This window comes from Ambystoma mexicanum, chromosome 4q (assembly GCF_040938575.1).
Source record: "Ambystoma mexicanum isolate Mex_15411 chromosome 4q, UKY_AmexF1_1, whole genome shotgun sequence".
Classification (NCBI taxonomy): Eukaryota; Metazoa; Chordata; class Amphibia; order Caudata; family Ambystomatidae; genus Ambystoma; species Ambystoma mexicanum.
The window spans coordinates 1,183,157,366-1,183,179,438 of record NC_090928.1 but is presented as its reverse complement, the minus strand read 5'-3'; the positions used below and the strand labels follow the sequence as shown (position 1 = coordinate 1,183,179,438).

The following is a 22,073-nucleotide window of genomic DNA, read 5'->3' as shown; positions in this document are numbered from 1 at the left end:
CACATGCACACATTGTAATATCTATGGACATACAGCTAGGAGTCCAGCCTCCGGCCAGAACAAGTGAAGCATACCACAACTATCGATACAACCGTACTACCGCACATCACTCAGGTGGTTGTGGGCAGGATGTAGACTTTTGGGTGCATGGCTGCAGGCCGTAGGCCGTACGCCATACGCCGAAAACTCTAGGCCCTGGCCAGAACCACCACATCATACTACAGCAATGCATACACCCGTACTACTGCTTAGCAGTCTGATGGTTCTGGGGAGGGTGTACAGTATAAGCAGTGGAATTATAAGCCAATGTACACCCATACATTTAAAAATCTATGGGCATATATCCAAATCCCTTGGTCCTGCCCACAACCACTGCAGCATATTAGACAGGCACGTTAGTGGCTGTGTTGTTATGGTGAAGTCGCTGTTTCCATAAGAAGAGCACTTTTTGGCTGCCTTATAACTGTGCTCCCCTTGGACGAATCCGCACCAAAGTTTGCAAAGAAATTATATCGGACACTCTAAATTTCTTTGTTTTTCCGGTTGGACGCTTAATACGCCTGCGCATCTGAGTGAATGTATAAGGGCCAATTGTTTTTTGACCTTGAGCGAAAGGGAAACCTTTTAAGAAATTCAAGGAATTAAAGTGTCGAAAAAAATTGCAATTGATAAGGTTATGTTTTAAAAAGTTTGTCGGGGACATGCAATATCAGTCCACAAAGATTCTTCGATGCAAATACATTGGTGTCTGACTTGCAGAAAAAGAATCGAGGCAATAAATATTATGTAAGTTTACTTTTGCCCACTCTACAGCGAACCGCGCTTTATATTTACATTACCGAAAATCTAATTGTGCCAATATAACTGACGTATTATCTTTCTGCGCTGTTAATTTTTCCTCTAATATTGCAGAGTGCAGTTTCTGCATTTGTAGGATATGACTACACTAATCCTTTTTTAGCATTAATATTTCTTGTTTGATACGTTATGTTTGCCCACATAGGTTTGTGCATCACCTGCATATTCTTTTGGTCTTGTTTGAAATCACGAGATGTAATTTTTTTTAAAATGTCCGTTCATTTTGCTTTCATAACTGAATTATCGTCTTCCGGTGTAGTTGCAATTTTTTTTAATCTTACGCCGCATGCAGAATCTCTGTGTTTGTAGCCTGTTACTATAGTTACACATGGTCATTAGTAACATTTCACTAAAATGCCATGTTTGACCACTTACATTTGTGTATTACTTTGCACATTTTTTGTGTCTTTTTTGAAATTTTTTGGTAGAAGTTGGTTATTTACACGTATCTTCTGTTACGTTTCCCGCCCAGGTACATCTTGCCGTACTGTCCGTGCAATGGTTTCCAGACGCCGAGTGAGAGCTTTTTCGGACGGCAAATACAACTGCTCATGAGTGGTTGCCTGTCCATAACAATTATGTGGGATGACAGCCTAAGCCCGCTTTGCCCTTCGCTTGCTGTTCGAAGCAACATCACATCATTTATGGTGCTGTAGGCTCAAGGCCATGGCGCCTTTTTGGATATCACTGTGGAAACAAAGCGGCTGCTTTAACCAAGAACCCATCATTTTTGTATGGGAAAAAACCAACTTGCTCCTCATCTTTATCATTTGTAATGCCGCACTTAGAACCATTTTTATCATTGCATTGAAAATGGGATTACTCCGATGGTCTCTGACAGTTTGTTGTTAAATAAACATACTTTACGAACTCTAATATGTTCACGTTTTCTTTTACAATCCAGTCTATTATTTCCAAATGTAAGTTATTAGGTTGTACGTCGCTGTATGTTTATTTACAGGTTCTGCGTCATGTCACATACTTGTGCTTTTTGCAGCCTACCATAGAAAGGGAAGAGGGACTATGTATGAAATAACCACCTTCCCTTTCTATGGTGGCCATCTTGAAAAGGGATTTTGTTTTGTAATCCGACCCGCCAAAGCCGCCCCGGATTATAACCAGTAATCCTCCTTTTTAGTAGCACACCTTACTGAAAATGTAGACTATTACTGGGCAAAGATTATTACATCTATGCATTTTACAGAAAAATATGCAGTACTTGGAGTGTATGCAATTAAAAAAAAATGTATTTACACTGTGAAAGGTCGCTATTAACGCAATACTTACTTTGTTTACAGGTGGCTTTATTTTTTGGTATGGCAGGTAATAAGGTAATTGTGAACGACAATGAGCAAAGAGGCAACGACCGGTAATGGGTCGGTAGATGTACAGTGACAAATTTTGTGCGTTTGTTATTTGCAAGGTAGCGGCACTGTTTCTCATGCTTCTTCATTACAGCAGTGCTGCTGTTTCTTGGGGAGGAAGGATGCCTTTAGCTGATGTCATTTTCAGATAAGTACAACTTTTGCTAAAGATATATCATGTGTAGTGCATTGGTAATCGCTGCATACCAATACGTGTTGGCGTTGTGTAAGAGAAATGCTGAAGGTGGACGTTCCTACATCAATATAAAATCTATTTCCATACTGTCCACGAGGCATAGATCTTACTGTTAAGTGTGTGCTGATTCTGGGACATGTCACTGTGCTGTACGCCAGCATATTGTCATGTGGCATTCTTCGCAAGGTGTATACTGTTTAGCAAAAGACCCTTGCTAAAGGGACATTATGGTTACGTTGCCCTACTGAAAATCTGTGACATTCAGTACAATTTTTTTTTATTACCAAGACGTTACACCTAAAATGACGTACTAAAAACCCGTAAAATTCACTAAAAAAAACGTTGTCAAGGGGACTTTATGGTTAAGTTGCACTACTAAAAACCTGTGCTACAAACAAAAACACTTTACTAATAACACTTTACAAACGTGCCATCATGGTTCAAAGTAAAACCGAAAACCCCCTGAAATTCGCCAGTTATGGTAGGCTAAGCACCCATACCTGCCCGCACCACTGTGCACTGCAAGCACTAACACCCAGAACATAAAAGATAGCATCACAAATGTCATTGATGACATCACTGCTGATATCACATGTGTATCCCCTTTTTTTTTGGTTCACTGCTATATATATATATATATATATTCAGTAAAAAAACTTTGTTAAAGGGACGTTATGGGTCAGAGTAAAACCGAAAAACCCTTGGCATTCGCTAGTTATGGTAAGCTAAGCAACCATAACTCGCACTACCTACGTGCATTGCTAAGACTAACACCCAGGACTTCAAAGATGACATGACAGATGTCATTGATGACATCACTGATGACATCACATGTGCATGTACTATTCATGAAAGTGTGCACAAGGGAGTTTTATTATAATGTTGATAAAAAACTATGAAGGCTCACTGGAATAGATAACATGAGCTTTGTGGTGCATTAAGCAATGCATTGATATAAATAGCATTTTAATAGAGGAAGGAATGTTTCTGTACTGGAAGCTTGTTTTGTTTCGCTTAATGATTGTATTAGCTGTTTTGTTTGAACTTTTTGTACACAATGTGCTAGAGATGGATGATTATTTTGGACACTTTTATTTTGATTTGCTCTACTTCTGTGTTGCTTTCTACAGAGTTGCTTTTTGGTAGGCATTCTTTGGGGTTTGTTGGAGAAATAAAGTGTGGGTTGGCTGTTGTGCAGTGTATGCATGCTTTGTGCATGAGTGTCTGAGTATGATGGTAAGGATGATTGTGGAGGTGTGTGATTGTGCAACTGGGCAGCTACATCAAGTTGGCAAGGTTATTCTTGTATTTGTGTGTTACTATACTGGGCTTGAGATGACAATATAAAGTATGCAACTGGTAAGGGGAAGCACTAATACTACATCTAATGGGAAAGGGTAATACACTTCTTTGTTCTACAATACTAAAATGCTAGTGTGATTGAGAAATAGTTAGAATATTATGTTAGTATTGTACTTACTTTTTGTATGGAAAGGGTAGATTTCTTCTAAATCGAAGTTCGTACTTCAGTTGCTGCTGCTTCTCAGGTGAGTGGTTTTCACTCCAATTGTAAAAGAAAGACGTTAATGAATGTGTGTTTATAGCACTTTTGTTAATATAGATATTGTTTTTTTTGTTTTTGTAGTAGTAGTGTTTTCTTACAACTGAGCATAGTATGCATATGCACTTTCCTTTGCCTATGTGCATCCTGTATATTTTATTTAGAATATGTTAGTTGAATATGTTTTACAAATGAGCATAATAGTAAACATATAGAGCACACTTTTAATGTTATGTTATTGGACGGAAGAGATAGAAAAAATAATCATATGTATTTTTTGCAATTTTTACAGGGTAAATGGCAGAGATTGTACAGAAAAGCATGGAATGTATGCATTTGTGAAGGTGTGGGAAATAAAGGAGTAGGATTTCATATAGAGGCAGTGCTATTGTTTGAGCTGGGAGCCTTTGTAATGATATTGTCTGTGTGTGTGCTTGAATCAGGATGCATGTACTCATCCTGGCTGTGTGTAATTTTATAACACACTGGACAGTCTTTTTCATAATTATACTGTTATTTCTCCCATATTTTTATATCAAATAGCATTTTTTAAGATAGCTGTGTGAGTAAACAAACATTTGGAGACTAGCCAGGTTTGCAATTGACACTTCATCATAGCAGATGGGAGAAATGATAGTAAGTTAGTTTTACAGTTTATACAGGTTAAGTGACAGTTACTGTATATGTATTCCTAGAAAGAGCTGTACATGTACTGTGTAGAAAATATTCATACCTGTAGTCTGTGTTTATGCATGTGGATGTGCATAAATCTGCAAGTAGAAATATTGGGGAGTTTTATAGTAGTTGTTGCTGTAGGTCTGTTGCAGTGACAGCCGAATTGTACTGAGAGTGATCAATAGTACATCTAAAGTGCTGATCTGTGATGATAGAGTTAGATTTAGAGTTCTTGGATGTGATTGGTGGATGATTGTGTGACTGTTTAACAGTAGCCAGTGAGGAAATGGTGCAGAGAGTGAAGTGGAAAGGGTAGAAAAGCTGCTCCAGTGTTACACGCTCCGCGGACACTGCGGGGGTCCGCGGGCAGGGCGTGCCACATCTGGGGTTTCTCAGCAAATGCAGCAAGGAAAGGGGACTCTAGGGATCAGCCAATCAGATGTTGAGGTTGTGGTTTGCTTTGAAAGAGGCTGGGTGTAGTGAAGATGGTAGGGGTGGAGAAAATCAGGGTGTTGGTGGTTGGAGTTATGTTTGTGCATGGTTTGGAGTAGTATGCTAAATGTAGGAATGTGGCAAACAATGTTGATGTTACAGGAGTGGAGGTGGTATGGAGCACTGTGCCTGGTTTTAATGTGCAGGGAATTGTACAAGTTTGTGGAGATATGGGCAGGGTGAACATTCCACGTGTAGTCGTTTTGCACTGTGGTGCTTTGTATTTGGGGTATGTCAGTGCCCCTACTTTGCTGGCAGAGTTGGAACATTTGGTTCAGGCAGTAATGAAAATACTTCCAAATGTCAAGGTTATTTTTTGTGGTTTAGTACCTAGGGAAATATGGGACAATAGTTTTGTTTTTTGTCCTCAGCAGGTGGAAATAGGAATATGTAGGGTGCGGTTTACGGAGGTAGGTCGCAGACCTTCTCATTCTGTTTTACAGTAATGTTGGAATCATTATATTTGACCCATCCACACTTCTTTTCTATATATGCAGTGTAGTGAGCTGCATTGGTTGTGGCTCCTGCGTGGTAGATTATACCTACTGTTGTGAAGGTTTTGTTACCAAGTGATAGTTTACTATGTGTAAATCCTGTTAGCTTGTTGTTGTTTTTGGTACCCTCTGCATTCTAACGTGAAAGCATTATTTTACGTATTTACTATGTGTCTGTATTTGTAAGGTGGCAAGACACCCACACCGTTCATCTGACTAGTGACCGAAAGAGGGATAGTACAAACACACGTGTGCAAACTATAGGCCTCTAATATATAACCGTGGTCATTGGGGTCAGGGTCCGCGGGTGTGGCCGGAGGGTTTGTTGCAGGGTTTGCTCGGACATTCTCATAAGAGTACATTTTGTCAGGGCTCGAGACTTGCTCCTTTGAAAAATGTTTATGTGATTTGCGGTGTGAAAAGGAGATGGGATGAGGTGACAGGTGGTGTGGCCTGACTGTGGGAGTCGCTGGGAGAGTGCCAAGTTCTCCAGAAGAACAAAATAAATCTTAGAAATGTCGCCCTGTTTGGCAAACAATTCATATGTTTTTCAAAAATATTTTAATGCCACTGTGGTCTGAAGGGCTATCGGCTCCCATTCTGAGTGAAGGTCAACGCCGTTGAATTTTTTTGTTTCCTAGCTGAGCAAACCCACCCATGGTACACAGTATAAGGTTCAATTGTTTTTCGATCTTGAAACAAAGGTGGATTCCAAAAGGAATGCATGAAGGGAAGGATGTAACACTTTCAAATATGATAATGTTCACCTTTCACAAATTGGACAAAGACACATGTAATTTTATTTTTTGAAAATTCGTTTGCCCTGAACGGAGTATCTGCGTTACGCCGATTGAATGGAAATGCCGAATATTATGTAAGTTTTACTTTCCACAATTTTATAGATGAACTAGTCAAATTATCATTCTCTGATCATTATTGGTGGGTTACATTGTATTGTTTGTTGTGTGTGGCATATTAAAACGACACACAATTACAACTTATGTGTGTACTTGGTTTTGTTCTGGGCACATGGGATGATACGTGTAGTCCACTAGTGGGTTCCCCCAGGTTCCACAAACGCGTAATTGAATGCTAATATTTAATTAAAATTCCATCTGTGTTCTTCTTGGCTTTATCTTGCTCCCTGATTGCATCGTCAGCCTCCACATCCCATTTCGAGCTGACCATACTCCATAGCAGTAATTTATGAAGCTAAATTGAAGAGTATTTTGCACGTTGTTTTGTTCGAGTTCCCATTGTTTCACGTCCGTGTTTATCAATAGTTGTAACAGGGGGCCAAATTAATGGTTAAAATGATAAACTGTAATAAAGATTGGCTACTGAGATACATTTCTGTTATCTTTTTTTAAACAGCTGCATCTTGGCTTTCTGAGATTGTAATGGATTCCAGATACCAACTGAAGTTTTTATGTAACCGTCAGCTACAGATACACGTGAATGGGTGGATTACAGTGACGCTTTTTTGGGACGATCGCCAGGGGCCGATATGCCCTTACGCGGTACCAGCGATAAGGAGCAACTTGACATCATTTATGGTGGCCTAGCGGCAAGTTCATGCCAACGACTTGCGATTCACAGTGCGTCCAATGCGCTTCTTATACACAAAAGGAACACCGCATGAATCACGATAAACATTTGTGGATCGAGAACGAAGAAAACAATTACCTATTTGGATGAATATGGCAATCACCAGATGTTCTCGAAGCGTTTATTGTGAAATAAAAGTACTTTACAAATTGTACAGGTTTGCTATTTCCTTTAAAAGAATGGTTTTATATTCAAAATTGGGACGTGCTGTGTTGTGAGATGATGTGTGTTGATTTTCCGGGTTCTGTGTCAAGTAACGTTATCGCGTAGGTGATGATTGGGTGCATTTTACTACGCTGTATAGTAATGTCCTGGAGATAGGTGGAGAATACCACTAGGTTTGGTGATGTCAGCTTCAGTGGGGGGGCACATGAACTAGTGCCGCCAGGGCAGTCCACCTTGGGCGATGCAGCAACGGATAAGATTATCACAAGATGGCTGCGTCGTGGTGCCTGATTTCGCAAGTGTAAAAAAGAGAAAAATTACGGTAAGGTGCAAAGGAAATGTTTGTACGATCGATCCAGGTATGCTTAGAAGCACATGCCCGAACACTTGGGACAATAATATTTCTGAGTGCACTATTCTTTTAATAGATCAATAGATCAATTTTTTGCTGCATTCACTGCAGATGATTTTCTAAGGTCTGTTTCTGTATTATTTTTAATGTCTGTATGGTGTGTTTATATAAAAAAATAAAGTAATGGGTAATAATTGGTTTATATAGAGAATTGTAGTGTCTATCATTAGTATCAATGTGATATCATCTCTGGCATCCCAGTGTAGGAAGGAAAATCCTTTTCCAAGATGGCCACCATGGAAAGGGAAGGCGAGGTTCTGTACAGGGCCCCTCTTCGCTTTCCATGGCAGCCTGCAGAAGGTCAAAAAGAGAACTCTGTGACCATATTACCATGAGCACATTTTTCTTCCCTTTCAAACCTATCCCAATTTCAAATAGCTTTACCACAAAGCCAGACCCGGGTGGACATGGCCTCTTTAACCACATGTGTTGTCCCTCGTGGTGATGGCCAGTAACCAGATTGTCCAGATCATGACCTTATTCCATAACCCGGACAATCTGGCCACTGCCCATGGCCATAGGCTACACCTCAGTCGCCAAAGGTATATCACTATTTTTTTAACCTACATTATGACACTTGTAAAAAATAAAACACGGGCACATTTGCAAAACCATGCCTTGCCAATGTTCCTTACACAAGTTTGCTGGAAATACACCCACGTTTAATTTTTTCAAAAGCGTCAAATGTATGCACATACAATAGTCATGTAACCTAGCCCCCACTTTACAAAATCCATTCTGACTTTATGAAAACATTTATATCTAGATGTATAATCTTTTTACAAACCTTTGTGTAGAGTTCTCAAATGGAACCACATTTATAAGCCTTTACAATATTTTGGAACCCCCCTCTAATTTTGCCCCCTCTTGACAAAATCCCACCAAACATTACAAAAACATTTATATGTAGACCTATCATCAGTTCGCCAAAGTAAGTATAGATTTGTTAAATTGCACCTCATTCATAAGCCTTTACATTATTTTGGGACCCCCCCTCTAATTTTGCCCCCTCTTGACAAAATCCCACCAAACTTTGCAAAAACATTTATATATATATATATCTGTTATCAGTTTGCCAAATTAAGTGTAGATTCGTCAAGTGGCACCTCATTTATAAGCCTTTACATTATTTTGGGACCCCCCCTCTAATTTTGCCCCTTCTGGACAGAATCCCACCAAATTTTGCAAACTCATTCGGAATTAGGTACGGAATAAAATTGCAAAATTTCATGCAGTTTCATTAAAGGAGTAGTGCGCTCAAAAATACTATTGTCCCAAGTGTTCGGGCATGTCTATTTAAGCATACGTTGATCGACCGTAAAAACTTTTCCTATGCACCTTACCGTGGTTTTCCTCACTTTTACATATGCAAGATCAGGTAGCAGGGCACGCCCATTTTGTGCTTATCTTATCCATTGCCGCCTCACCCTAAGCTCAAGTGTCCTTTCGGCACTAAATCGTAGTCCCCGTCCCTGAATCTGACATCACCATTCCTAGCAATATTCTCTGCCTATATCCGTGATGCTAGTGTGCAGCGTAGCCAAACGCAGCCAATCATCACCTACGTCCAGATGTCAGTTGACACAAAACCTGGAATATAAACACACATCCTTTCACAGCACAGCGCGTGTCAATTCTGAATACAAAACAGTATCTTTAAAAGAAACCGCAATACTCTGCAATTTAGAATGTGCTCTTATTTCACAATAAATGCTCCGAGAACATCCCCCGATTTCCATATTCAACCACATTTTTTGTTGCTTTCTTTGTTCTCAATACAGAAATGACTATCGGGAGTCACACCTAAGCTCATTGGATGGAAGCACTGTGATTCGCAAGGCTTCGGCATCAGCCTGTTGCTACACCGCCGTAAACGATGTAAAGGTACTCCTTATTGCCGGTACCGTAAAAGGACAGATGGGCCCGGGGCGATCATCCCAAAAGAGCATTATGCTCATCCAACCATTGAGGTGTATCATCAACTGCCAGCTGAAGAAGCCATCAATTGTTATCTGGAAATTATGACACTCGCAGTAGGACAGGATGTGGCTGTGTAGAAAACATAACAGAAATGTGTCTCAGTAGCCGTTCTTAATTCTATTCTAATCAATCCATTATTTATGCACCATGTGAAAACTTAGAATGAACACAAACGAGAAACAATGCAAACACAGAGAAAACAACATACAATGTTGGCGTCAACTATGTGGTTGAGAGGTTAGTGTCATGGCCACAGGCTCCAGAACACAAAAACCACACCATCTAGTGATGGGGCAATGGGTCACTTTACTCACTTATGTCCCTTTGGGACCCATAAACACAGGGGCACTGGCTGGACTCAGTCCTGGTGCCTTTGGCGCCAGGCTCATATAGCGATGTGAGCAGAAACACTTTATGTCAGTGCAGGAGTGCTTTTACTTTATTTCAGTGCAGGAGTGCTTTTATTTTACAAGAACTTTCCAGGAGCTGAACGCCTTTATTCCAGAGAACATCCTCATGTGCTGACTCATCGGGTGTGGCTCCCTATGCCTGGTCTTCATGTGCTGACTCATCGGGTGTGGCAGGCAGGCTGAACTGGCGGGCGTGGCTTCAGAAGCTCAGCTATATAAGCTGCTCCATCCTTAAGGCCAGTGCTTCGCGTTACTGTGCACTCGCGTGCAACGTGAAGCTCACCGCCGCTTGGACCAGTTTACTTGCCTTTGAAACCAGGCGATCTCCTGCATACTCACCTCCAGGAAACCGGTGCTTCATCGCTTCATCTGTAGACTCATATCCTGACATCCAGTGATCTTGATCCCAACGCCACCGCACCGCACTCTGCATCCACTAACTCGGACCCTGTGAAGAGAAAGAAAGACAAGGCAAGAACATCTGTCCTGGGGTACGCCACATTTGAACCCTGCGCTCCCCTTAGTTAACAACTTACCAGCTACTGTACCGCTGCAGCTTCGTTCATCATTCCCTCTGGCTGACCCCTCGAGCTCCGCAGCTTCTGCCGGGCTGGCAACATCACCTGCAAGGGAAGAAAGCAAAAGAGCAAACATCAAAAGTGGAACGGACAGCAGTACAAGACAACAAACTTTACAATACAACAAAAACAGATGAGGAAAGACAAAGGCAAACAGGAACACTTACCTGAAGTATAGTGGCTTAGTCGCAGCAGGACTGGACTACCACGTGCAAGGGACCAGTGAAGGAACTCGGTCCAGATCATACAAGACCCCCTGCCAGAAGCAGAAGGACAGAGTGCTCACCAAAACTAATCAACAGCGCATCCCACGGGTACCACGGTTTGGGAGAAGGGGTCTGGAAGGGGATCAGGCACACAAGTTAGCATACTCACGCCCCCTATTCTCCATGCAGGAGCAGCCCCGAGCAGCATCACCTATTACCACCACTCACCACATAAGCGCAGAGGGCGAAGTCGTACCTGAGCGACCACACACCCGGGAGGGCTGCAACAGTGCCCCAATGCCTCCGCAGAGACCAGGTGAGCGTAACAGTTAGTGCTATGCAGTGCGTTATGGTCGCAATGGGAGGCCGATGCAGAAGTTGACTGAAGAATTTGAACAACACTTAGACAGCATTTTAACGTAACATTAGCCTAGAATTGGGCGTTGGTGAAACCTGTGCTAACACTTACTTGGACTCCCGGCATTTCGGTGCTCGCCTGCCCACGTGCCCACGTGCCATGGGACAAATACAAGTACACAACGGTTGTTTCTGAGTCTCCTCACCAATTGCCGAAAACAACAAGCTATTGCAATGTTAGCCAGCCATCCATACCGGTCATAAAATGAAATCTTGACTCCTTTGTCTACAAATTCGTCTACAGTAAAACTTGCATAACAATTGGCATTTTCATTGTCTTGGCGTAACGCAGAGTGTCTGTTCAGATCAATGTTTTTTCATCAAATGAAATGAAATGCTACTTTGTCCAGTTTTAGAATGCTGACCCTTATCATGTTTGACGTTTTTACATACCTCATTCCATTCCTTTCCTTTCCTTACGAATCCTCCCTTTATTTCCAAGGACAAAAAACAATACAGGCTTATGCCTAGCTTTCTTTTGGTTAATGGAAGCGACAAATTACTTTTTTTATGAAAACACTTGGAATTCATAATCCACCTGTCAGCTGAGCACTATTCCAATTTTCTGCTAGCGAGCTCCGCACACAGCGAGCACCAACAGCCCCCATGTGTTTAAATGCTGCGCACAACAAACAGTGACTGCCCCCATCTTGTTCCTCCAGCGCCTGTGTCAGACTACCTATTTGTCACGGCTGGTCCACCGCAAAGTGTTATAATTCAAACAGTGTATTGGTTTTGCTTCCACTCATAAGGTCTTTGAAGAGCAGTACCCCTGCACTCATTACCACTGCGATCATTTGGAAATGGAATGTGTTTGATGTAATGTTTTACAGGGCGGCAGAGTTATCGGTATGCTGTATCTCTATGAAGACTTTATTCTTCTCAATGCCACTCTCCTACTCTCATTCCCTTATGGATGTGTACAATAATTATCATTATATTTTGTATTTTGGGGACCTTGCGCCTTCAGACCCTACCCCTGCACCACCTCAAAATCACCTTCAATACATCTAATATCACGGTCTTTCGCAGTGAAAAACACCAGTTTTCTTTACTAGTTGCAGGCCTATCACCATCCCAGAGGTTGAAAAAATCCTTTGTAATTTAAAACGCTCCAATTGCCAAGGTGACTCCTATCCAGCAAGCATCATCAAGGAATCGGCACACGACCTTGCTTCCTTCATAACTACCTTTATCAACTCCTTGTTTCAATCGGGAACGGTCCCTAATAATCTTAAGGACGCCTGGGTTATCCCTCTCCTAAAAAAAACAACCCTAGATCCTGAGGTACCAACTAACTACAGGCCCATCACGATGGTTCAGTTTCCTCTAAAAATACTAGACAGAGCGGCATACCTACAGATACAGAATTATCTGGAAGGAAACAATCTCCTCGGTACCAGACAATTGGGCTTCAGACCCAAGCACGGGACAGAAACAGCCCACCTAGACCTCAAAATGCAGATTGAGGACTTAAAAGACAACGGCAAACTGGCCCGCCTACTCCTGCTGGACCTATCTGCAGCTCTCGATTTGGTCATTCACCAAATCCTCTGCCAACATCTCAAAATTGCAGCCCACTTCTCTGACACTGCTACTAATTGGATTAGGTCATTCTTGGACAATAGACAAATGAGAGTATTTTCACTCTCCTCCTCTTCTGACCCCACGTCGGTCCCTTGCGGAGTCCCTCAAGGATCCTGTGTATCCCCTACACTCTACAATGTATTCACCAAACCTTTGTTTGACGTGCTTGACTATCTGGGTGTTACCTACACTAATTATGTGGACGACACTCATATACTCATTCCTATCACTGGTGATTACATTGTAGACTCTAAAGCTCTGAACGACATCTACCAAGTCATCCAAGCTTGGATGGCCCAACAGGGGCTTTGGTCAATGATGACAAGACAGAGCTCCTCATCCTGGGAACACAACAGAGACTCAGCAAGCTGAACCCTTCGTTCAGCTCCTTTACTATTGATGGTAATTCCAGCAAGGTTCCAAAGATACCAAAACACTAGGAATCTACCTAGACTCCACACTCTCCTTACTTAGACAAACCTTCCAGTTGTTGCTGCCTCAGCTTACACTTGCAAGCTGATCACAGCCTGCCGCCCATTCCTATCTACTCAAAATTGCATCACCCTCGCCAGGACTCTGGTTATGTCCAAACTGGACTATTGCAACGCACTGTACCAAGGAACCAACCAACGCAACCTTAAACTCCAGATTACCCAAAACAATGTGATCAGAGTGGCCCTCAACATTCCCAGATCAGTTAATATTTCTGAAACTAGGAAGAACCTTCACTGGCTCTCAGTCGCCCAAAGAATCTCATTGAAATCACTGGCACTCACCTACAAATGCATGAACAACCAGGCTCCCATCTACCTTGCCTCGCGATTTACCCAATACACTGTGTCTCGGCCACTCAGATCTGGCCAATCTCGATGCCTCACTATCCCTAAATACAAGCTTCAAACAGCTGGAGGTGTCAGCTTCCCTGTCCAGGCTGCCAAACTCTGTAACACTATACCACCTACCATGAGAAATCTTACGTTACTGAACCTATTTAAACAAAAGGCTAAGCACTGGCTAGTCCCCACACATAACTGTCCTCTTGAACAAGCATATTACCACAACCTTATGTATGCATGACTATGTTTGACTAAATCTGCACTGATCTTGTACCTTACTGCTCCTGCATATGCATATGTCTGACTGTATCATCAACTGTAACTCCTCATGTAACCATGCTTGAAGATATGCATCCGGTTGCCCCCGGGCCTGGCTGCACTATACAAATAAATAAAATACAAATCCTCATCACCCCTCACCTCCTCAGATATTTGATAAGTTTGACAAGTGCAATGTTGTGTTTTTTAATGTTTTTACTCCGATGTCCGCGAATCCAAGATGACGGGCGTTTCCAAAAATCTGACGCACTTAGCGCTTTTCACCATCCAATCAGCAGGCGCGTCCGATGTCCACGGACACCACGTTGCCCTCTAAGCCAATCAGAGTCCTGTCCACGCAGCAAACAGGGAAGTGTGCCCGTGGAGCAGACATATACATCACACATTTTTTGGTACCTACTTTTTGGTCATTTTAAAAAAAACTACTGGACGGATTTCCACCAAATTTACAAAAGCATGCTTTTGGGACCAAGCCGCTGCTCCTGCCGCAAATGGCACATAGATTTGGTTGGCCAGGTGGGGACTCTGAAGTGCAGAGTTACTGGCTGTCCCATAGGAGAAATAAGCTCTCCTGGGTCTGTCGTCGGGGGTGATCCTTTCTGAAAGGTAGCGAGGAACATCGGAGGAAAGGCATCTGTGTGTGATAACCATGGTTTTGAAAATTATACTTTCTCTCACTGGCAGCCATTGTGCATCTTTCCTGGCCTGTGAGATGTGTTCCCTTGTGGGAATACTCAAAGCTGCTCTAAGGGCATTATTCTGTGTGACCTGTAATTTGTTGAGATTTTTAGCAGATGTGCCCAGGAACAGGGCATTGCAGTAGTCAAGTTTGGTGCCGACTGTGGCTCTAGCAATGGCTAGGCAGTTTTTTGTGGAGAGGAAGGGCTTGACTGCGTTGATAATCTTGGTGGTCAGGGCAGCAGAGGAGGCTATAGCACTGACCTGGCGTGACATAGAGAGGGCAGAGTCAAGGTAGATTCCTAGTGTTTTCACTGCAGTTGAGAGTGTAATGGTAGAGTTGTCAATGATAAAGGTATTGTAGGGAGGGGGGAGTTTATTGAGTGTCTCTTTAGTGCCTACTATGAGGATCTCTGGTTTTATCTCCATTTAAACAGAGTCCATTGGCTGCCATCCAGGTCTGAATGGCTGTGTATATCTTGGTTAGTGCTGCAACGTCTTGTTCGTAGATACTGGTTAGTGGGAGTAAGACTTGAGTGTCGTCAGCATAGTTGGTATAGGCTGTGTGATGACGATCCAAGTCATTGAAGAGGGGGAGGGGGAAAATATTGTACAGTGTGGGAGCGGTACATGATCCCTATGGTACTCAACAGTGAATAGTGGTAGGGGAGGCACTTGCAGATTCTGAAAAGACTCATGAGTCGGCCCTTGAAGAAGGATGTGACCCAAGCAATAGCTTGCGGGGAGAAGTGGGCATCGTTTTTTTAGTTGTATTCCGAAGATATCATGGTTGACAAGGTCAAAGGCAGCAGACAGATCTAAGAGGAGGAGAAGTGCCGGTTTGCCTTTGTCCATGATGTCGCTGAGTTGTATTTTGAGACCGAGTAGGGTGGATTCTGTCCTATGTCCAGGTCTGAATCCGGATTGTCTTTTTCCTAGGATATGATTTGCTTCCAGGTTTTGCTGGATTTGCGTATAAGCGACTTTGTCCAGAATCTTGAGCAAGAATGGGATGGTGGTGATGGGCCTGTGACTGTTAGGTATTTCTGGGTCCAGTGTGGGTTTTGTGAGGAGCGGGCGCACCCAAGCTTCTTTAAGGCTATCTGGCACGGTTTTAGAGTTGAAGGAGGCATTGATGAATGTATTTTTGGAAGGGTGCAAGTGTGTCTACATACTCTGATTAGTTTGGTGGGGCAAGTTTCTCCTTTGCAGTTGGAGGGCCTGATTTTATTGACAATGTCTATTATTTCGGACTCAGTGACTTCTCCAAATTTGAAGGGTATTATTGGGTCATTCTTGACCTCTTTCTCAGAGTGCTATGGGTTGCTGGTTGACATTATTACAATGGTTTTATAATGTAAGTGGGTAGCGGTGGCAAACCCTGTGGTATGTTTGTGCATTACTGTAAATGGAACATGTGTGCATGCATTCCTGCTTTAGGGTGCGGAGGTTGGGTAGAAGTGCTAGTGCCTATGTTAGCTTTCTGATTTGTGGCACATGCCTACATGTTCTCCTGCATGGCTTTGTTATGTTGTGGTGGGTGTGGGCAAGGCCTAGACTGTTACGTGCATGGCCGAAGACCATGCACCCAGCATGCTAGGCCTTCATGACAGCCACCACAATTTAATGCAGTCATGCACTTGTCAGTCTGCATGCATGTCAGGTTGGTGACTTGTACGCACTGGTTGTAGAGTACATTGTAGACTTGGTGGAGCAGCAGAAGTGAGCTGCTATGCATACTTTAGGATACGGTGTACATAATTGCCTCTGTTCCACAATAGGGAGCCATATGTCACCATTTGCGTTTGCTATGGTTAGACCGTTAGCAGACCCATGCGTTAGGAAATGCTGTAAGTTATGGCACCATGAAAGGACATGCTCAGCAGCACACATGTAAAACATGGCCAATGCACACAGCCTCCTACATACCGTTCACCACACCTGCACCCAACAGCGTAGACCTTTATAACAGCCACCACAACCTATTGCAGCCATGCAGTTGTCACTCTGCATGCATTTGAAGTTGGTGATCTTTACACAATGATTATGGAGGACATTGTGCACTTGGTCGGCCAGCGGATGAGAGCTGCTATGCGTTAATTAGCATATGGCGTACATCATGGCCCCTGTTGCACAATAGGCCGCCACATGCCACCATGTGCATTTCATATGGTTTGCCCCTTATATGCTCCTAGCTTTACAGAGTGATTTAAAATAATCCCGCATGAAAGGACGTGTTCAGCAGCACACATGTAACCTATGGCTAATCTATATGGACTCCTACATACCGTTCAGCACACCCAACGGACCGTTATGCAGCCATGCGTGCAAATATGTGCCAAGGGTGAAAGCTGGCAGGCTGATTTGCAGATGGGGAGTGCAGTGCACATGGCATGAACATTTAAACATAGAATGTACGATGGTGTCTGCATGTATTTGAAGTTGGTGACTTTTACACAATGGTTGTGGAGGGCATTGCACACTTGGTACAGTAGCAGAAGTGAGCTTGTAGGCATACATTAGCATACAGTGTACATCATTGCCCCTGTTGAACAATAGGGATCCTCATGCCACCATGTGCATTTCCTGGGGTTTGGCCCTTATAATCCCCTTACTTTTGGGAGTGCTGTGTCTAACGTACACAGGCTCCTACATTCTGTTCAGCATACCCAACACAACATTATGAAGCCATGCGTGCAAATATATGCCCGAGGCGAAAGCTGCCAGGCTGAATTGCAGATGGGCAGTGCAGCGCACATGACATGAGCATTTACCCGTAGCCTGTACTATGGTGTGTTTTCTGTGGGGAGGACCTAGCGCCTTACATTCATGGCTAGAGTGGAAAGCGAAAATGAAGAGTCCTCCTGCTTTACTGTGCCATGCCCATCCTGGTACTTGGGGAAGCGTACGTGCCTCATTCTGCGTTTCTCACCATGCTGGCCAATGGAAATGGGATTATAGCGTTTGTCGAATCAGGTGCTCATGGTGTGCGTGATAGGCAAGAGCTCCAATAGAGAGAAGGACTCCTCCTGCTTCACTGGGGTGCGGCGCTCGCAGTATTTGGGGAAAGACACGTTCCACATTCTGCGCTTCTCACCATGCTGGCCAATGGAAATGGGACTATGGCCTTTGGCCCATCAGGTACTCAGGGTATGCATCACAGGCAAGACCACCAATAGGGAGAAGAACTCCCCCTGCTCCACTTGGGCGCGTCCCTCGCGGTATTTGGGGAAAGGCATGTGCCACATTCTGCGCTTCTGACCATGGTGACCAATGGAAATGGATTGTGGGGAATGTTCAATCAGGTGCACAGGGTGGGCGTCACAGGAAAGGGCGGCAATAATTTTTTGCATTAGTTTGTGCAGTGCGGCTGGCAAGAGGCACAGTTTTCATCGTGGGTGATGCATATGTGGAAGATCTGTTTGTGTATGTCCTCAAAGAAGGCTTTTGTGGCAATTTCAGTTTGGAGGGAGTGGACGCTTTGTGGTGCAGTGTCGAATCGTGCTGTTTCGGCAGAGTTGTTGTTGAATGTCGACGCATGGCCTCTTTGGGAACTGTACGTGTTGTGGTTGTGCACTTTTGAGCCTTCTTTTTGGGTTCCGCCGCTTGTTACAGTGTGTACCGTCAACTAAAGAAGATGTTGAAAGCAGTGCAGCGCATTTTTCCCACTGCCAAGGTGCTTTTCTTATGTATGCCCCCGAGAATAGTGTGGAAGTAATCGAATGATTCCTGTCGCCAGCCAGAGGCCGGAAGAGGGGTCTCCGCAACAGTAGCATGTGTGACTTCTTGAGTGCTGCTGGGATGTTCTCCTGTGAGAATGAGAACATTGGTACTCGATATATAAACCTTTTCAAAGGAAATGGCATATCTTTGTCAAACAGTGTCAATGACATTTTGTTTCACAATCTACAGGCTGCACTGAAGACCATATTGTAAGATTGTGAGTTGACGTTGAAAGCATAAAATCACTTATAAAAACTGCAAAAAAAATGTTTCTATGGAAGCGCCTTTAAAAAAAAGGCTCTTTTCAGAGCCGCCACTCTAAGGACGTCCTCTACCCTGGTTGAAAGTTATTCCCCCACTCCTGCGCGCGCACAGCACAAAATGTCAGTGAATATCGCGATAGTTGCAGGGTGCCACGTGTTGGATACGCCCCTTTTGCAGATGACGGGCATAGAAATGGGCTGTAGAGGCCACGAGATTGGTCAATAAGGTTTCTGGGTGTGGTGTGTACGCACAGACTGTGGTACACAGTGTATGTATCGACAGAAATACAGAATGTGTGGTTATGGCTGTGTGTTCCATGAGGCACAGCGAGCGGGTTTTAGGTGAGTTCGAAATACATTGCCTGAAATTGATTGGAAAACACTGCAGTGGCTGCTCATTTTGGAATCTTATCTTGTGGATGTGTAATGCTATGGAGTACCTTCAATGAAGTGACTGATTTTGGTTTGTGTGTGTGACACTTTGGTGATACCCAATCATGCCGATATTATTGTTGTTCATTTTGGAGGGGAAATTGGACAGCATGTTACATGAGTTTCAGTGCCAGTTGCTATGAAGGAGGCACTTGCCCAGGTCATGCGTTTGTTTCCGATCTCATGCATAACTTTGTATCGCATTAGGCAGACACTGATGTGGCTGTGTCATTTTTTATTTGGTCCACAAATGGAGAAAGCGCGTTACATTGCGAAGAAGTGTATTTGTGCCTTTGTACGACATATGCCAATGGTGTACTTCACACATGGCCATATGACTTTTCACATCACAAACACATTTCCCCAGCTATAATGTTCATCTTACTATGCCTGCCATCCCGATTTCTGCACACCCCATCCAAATTTCCTTGGTGCTCTTCTTGAAAGTAGTAAACACTTTTGTACTTAGTGTTGCGCACTGACACTCTTCAAACGCTGTGCAACATGTAAAGAAACCTCCTTCTACAGCTACTCCCTTTCCAACTGATTGAAATAGTGTTTTGCACAGTGCCACACCTCAAGCCCTGCATCCGTTCATTGGTAAATCCATTGTTCATCTCTAAAAGGTGCTTTATTTATTTTCCTTTTTTTCCTTTCCCAGTTCATTTCCATTTATTATGCTCTCTGACACACGCCGCAGAAGGAACGTCAGGAAAGGCCTGGTACAGAAGGGGCAGCACCTGCATGGATACAATAGGGGACGTGCCGAGAGACTGAATTATTGGGTGGGCCTCACCTCCATAGGCGCCGGTCATTGTCATGCTCACAGAAGGACCCTTCCCACGCACTTCCAAGTACCTTCCCTCTGTAGAGTAACACGTTGCAGTACATGCACAATACAATGCCCTTTGCTGGGTAATGGTCTGTAGTGCAGTTTATGGTCTACAAGGATGTCTTAGAGCTCCGCTGCCCTACTGCAGTGCCCCTCTTGTTGCCCACAGCAGATGTGCCAAATGCTGTACATGAAATTACCCTACAAAATTGTTGGAAGGACGGTAGACTGCCCACTACGCCATTAGTCTTAGGAGTAGCATTCACGGAGATGCATTCATTCTAGCATACAAGAATGTTTACAACAACGGGAAACACAGCTTCATTTCGTGGAGCAGGACGCCATTTATTTTGTGCGACCCATGCAGCTACAGTACTTCTCTAACCACTGCTAACATTGTTTGCGCTCTGCACATTCTGCTGTTTGCTTACTTGCCTTTACATGCACTAGTATGTGCGTGACCAAACCGCACCAGCTTTGTCATTTTGCAGACTCACTACAAACTGTCCCACATGCAGTTACATGTTTTCTTCAACTGTACGACCCACAGGCAACCTCTTGACACTTTCCGTCACACTGCTCAGTGCAGACACGATGTGTCTGTTTCACGGGTCATTGAAAGGCAAGCAGCACATCAATCAAGTTAATGTGACATTTATTACACTGCAGGTTGCTGTTCCTTGTTTCCCAGTGGGTCGTCATACAATCAGGCGTGCTTTAGCCACACCTTGATAGGTTTGCAGAGCCATCCAGGTAGTCGGCAGGAGTACTTGATAGGTGGTATCCTACCATATGCATCCTTAGGGCTGACGACAGGGGCGGTGATACAAGCACACAGTGGATGACCTATGCATAGGTATAGGTATGCAACGCATACACGTGAGCTTCCACATCTATTTAAAAGTGCATTAGAAGATGCAGACATGCGGCCACTAATGGAGTCCTTCGGATACTTGCTGTGTGATTGCACATACGCCAACCAGGTTGTTAGGGAGAATTCTCTGTTATGGCTAATTTCCCAAACCTAGTGAGTCACCCAGCAGCTTTGCTGGATTTTTGGATTTTAATTAATTTTTTCTCCTGCTAAGAGTGAGACTCTGTTTTCTCCCACTCTTAGACATGATTTGAGATATCCTTTGACTTTGAATGTGTTTTATGAGCTAATCGGTCTTTTACTCCATAGGGTTTCATATGTTTTTGGTAAGTGTGTTACACAGCACCCTCAGTGCAGTAACACAGGGGTGTCATAGTGACCCCCAAACATAGACTCCATACCCTGGGACTGACTACTGTCTCCCAGGGCATGTTAAGTCACCATTGACTTTTCTAGTCTTAAATTGTGAACAGAACCAGTACAAACCATCATATTGTGGGCGTACTGGTAGGGGCAATTTGATTGCCCCTGGGTCCGTTGTTCGAGGGGGCACTGTCCAGTCCCCCTTGAGCGAGTTTTGCCTGGTGGCAGTGGATACTACTTTTTATACCGCAAATATATTCCTATGGGATTTTCCCATTGTTCGAAGCTAATACTTTTTAACATAGCCTCAAACATACCGCCAGTTTATTTATTTGATATTAATTCACTGGTTGGTATTTTTTGCCAGAACTCGGTTCCAAAATGGAGTTAGTGTTCGCTTCTCTGACTCCAAACCAAGTCGAGCCCTTTGTTCCACTTTTGGCGGACTTCTCCCCAGAAGCTTCCAAAAGTGGTGCCACTCTGTCTGGGTACCACAGGTGGTGAGGGAGGGGGTTTAGGCACTCTGGACTGAGTTGCCTCTGCAACTCAAGTCGCTCTCTTGTGTGATTGGCCCAGTGGTGAGCTGCCCGGCATGCTTGAGTGACAGCTAGGACTGATGAATGGGGATTTTCTGCATAAAAGCCGGGCTTTGGGGACTGGGACTTCAGACGTCGCCACAGGACCAAAGAATCCGAAGAGGGAGAAGCTGAGCCGACCTGCAACGACGACACCACCGGTGGAGCCCTGCTGAACCGGCTCACCACTTCTTCCAACGACAGAGGAGATCTTC

General features: G+C 43.7%; 1 protein-coding gene across 1 annotated transcript in view; it reads left to right on the top strand.

Annotated features, from left to right (window-relative positions):
* DNAH8 (dynein axonemal heavy chain 8) overlaps positions 1-22,073 on the top strand; it is an 8,835,797-nt gene that overhangs the window by 7,623,335 nt on the left and 1,190,389 nt on the right. The window lies entirely within an intron of this gene.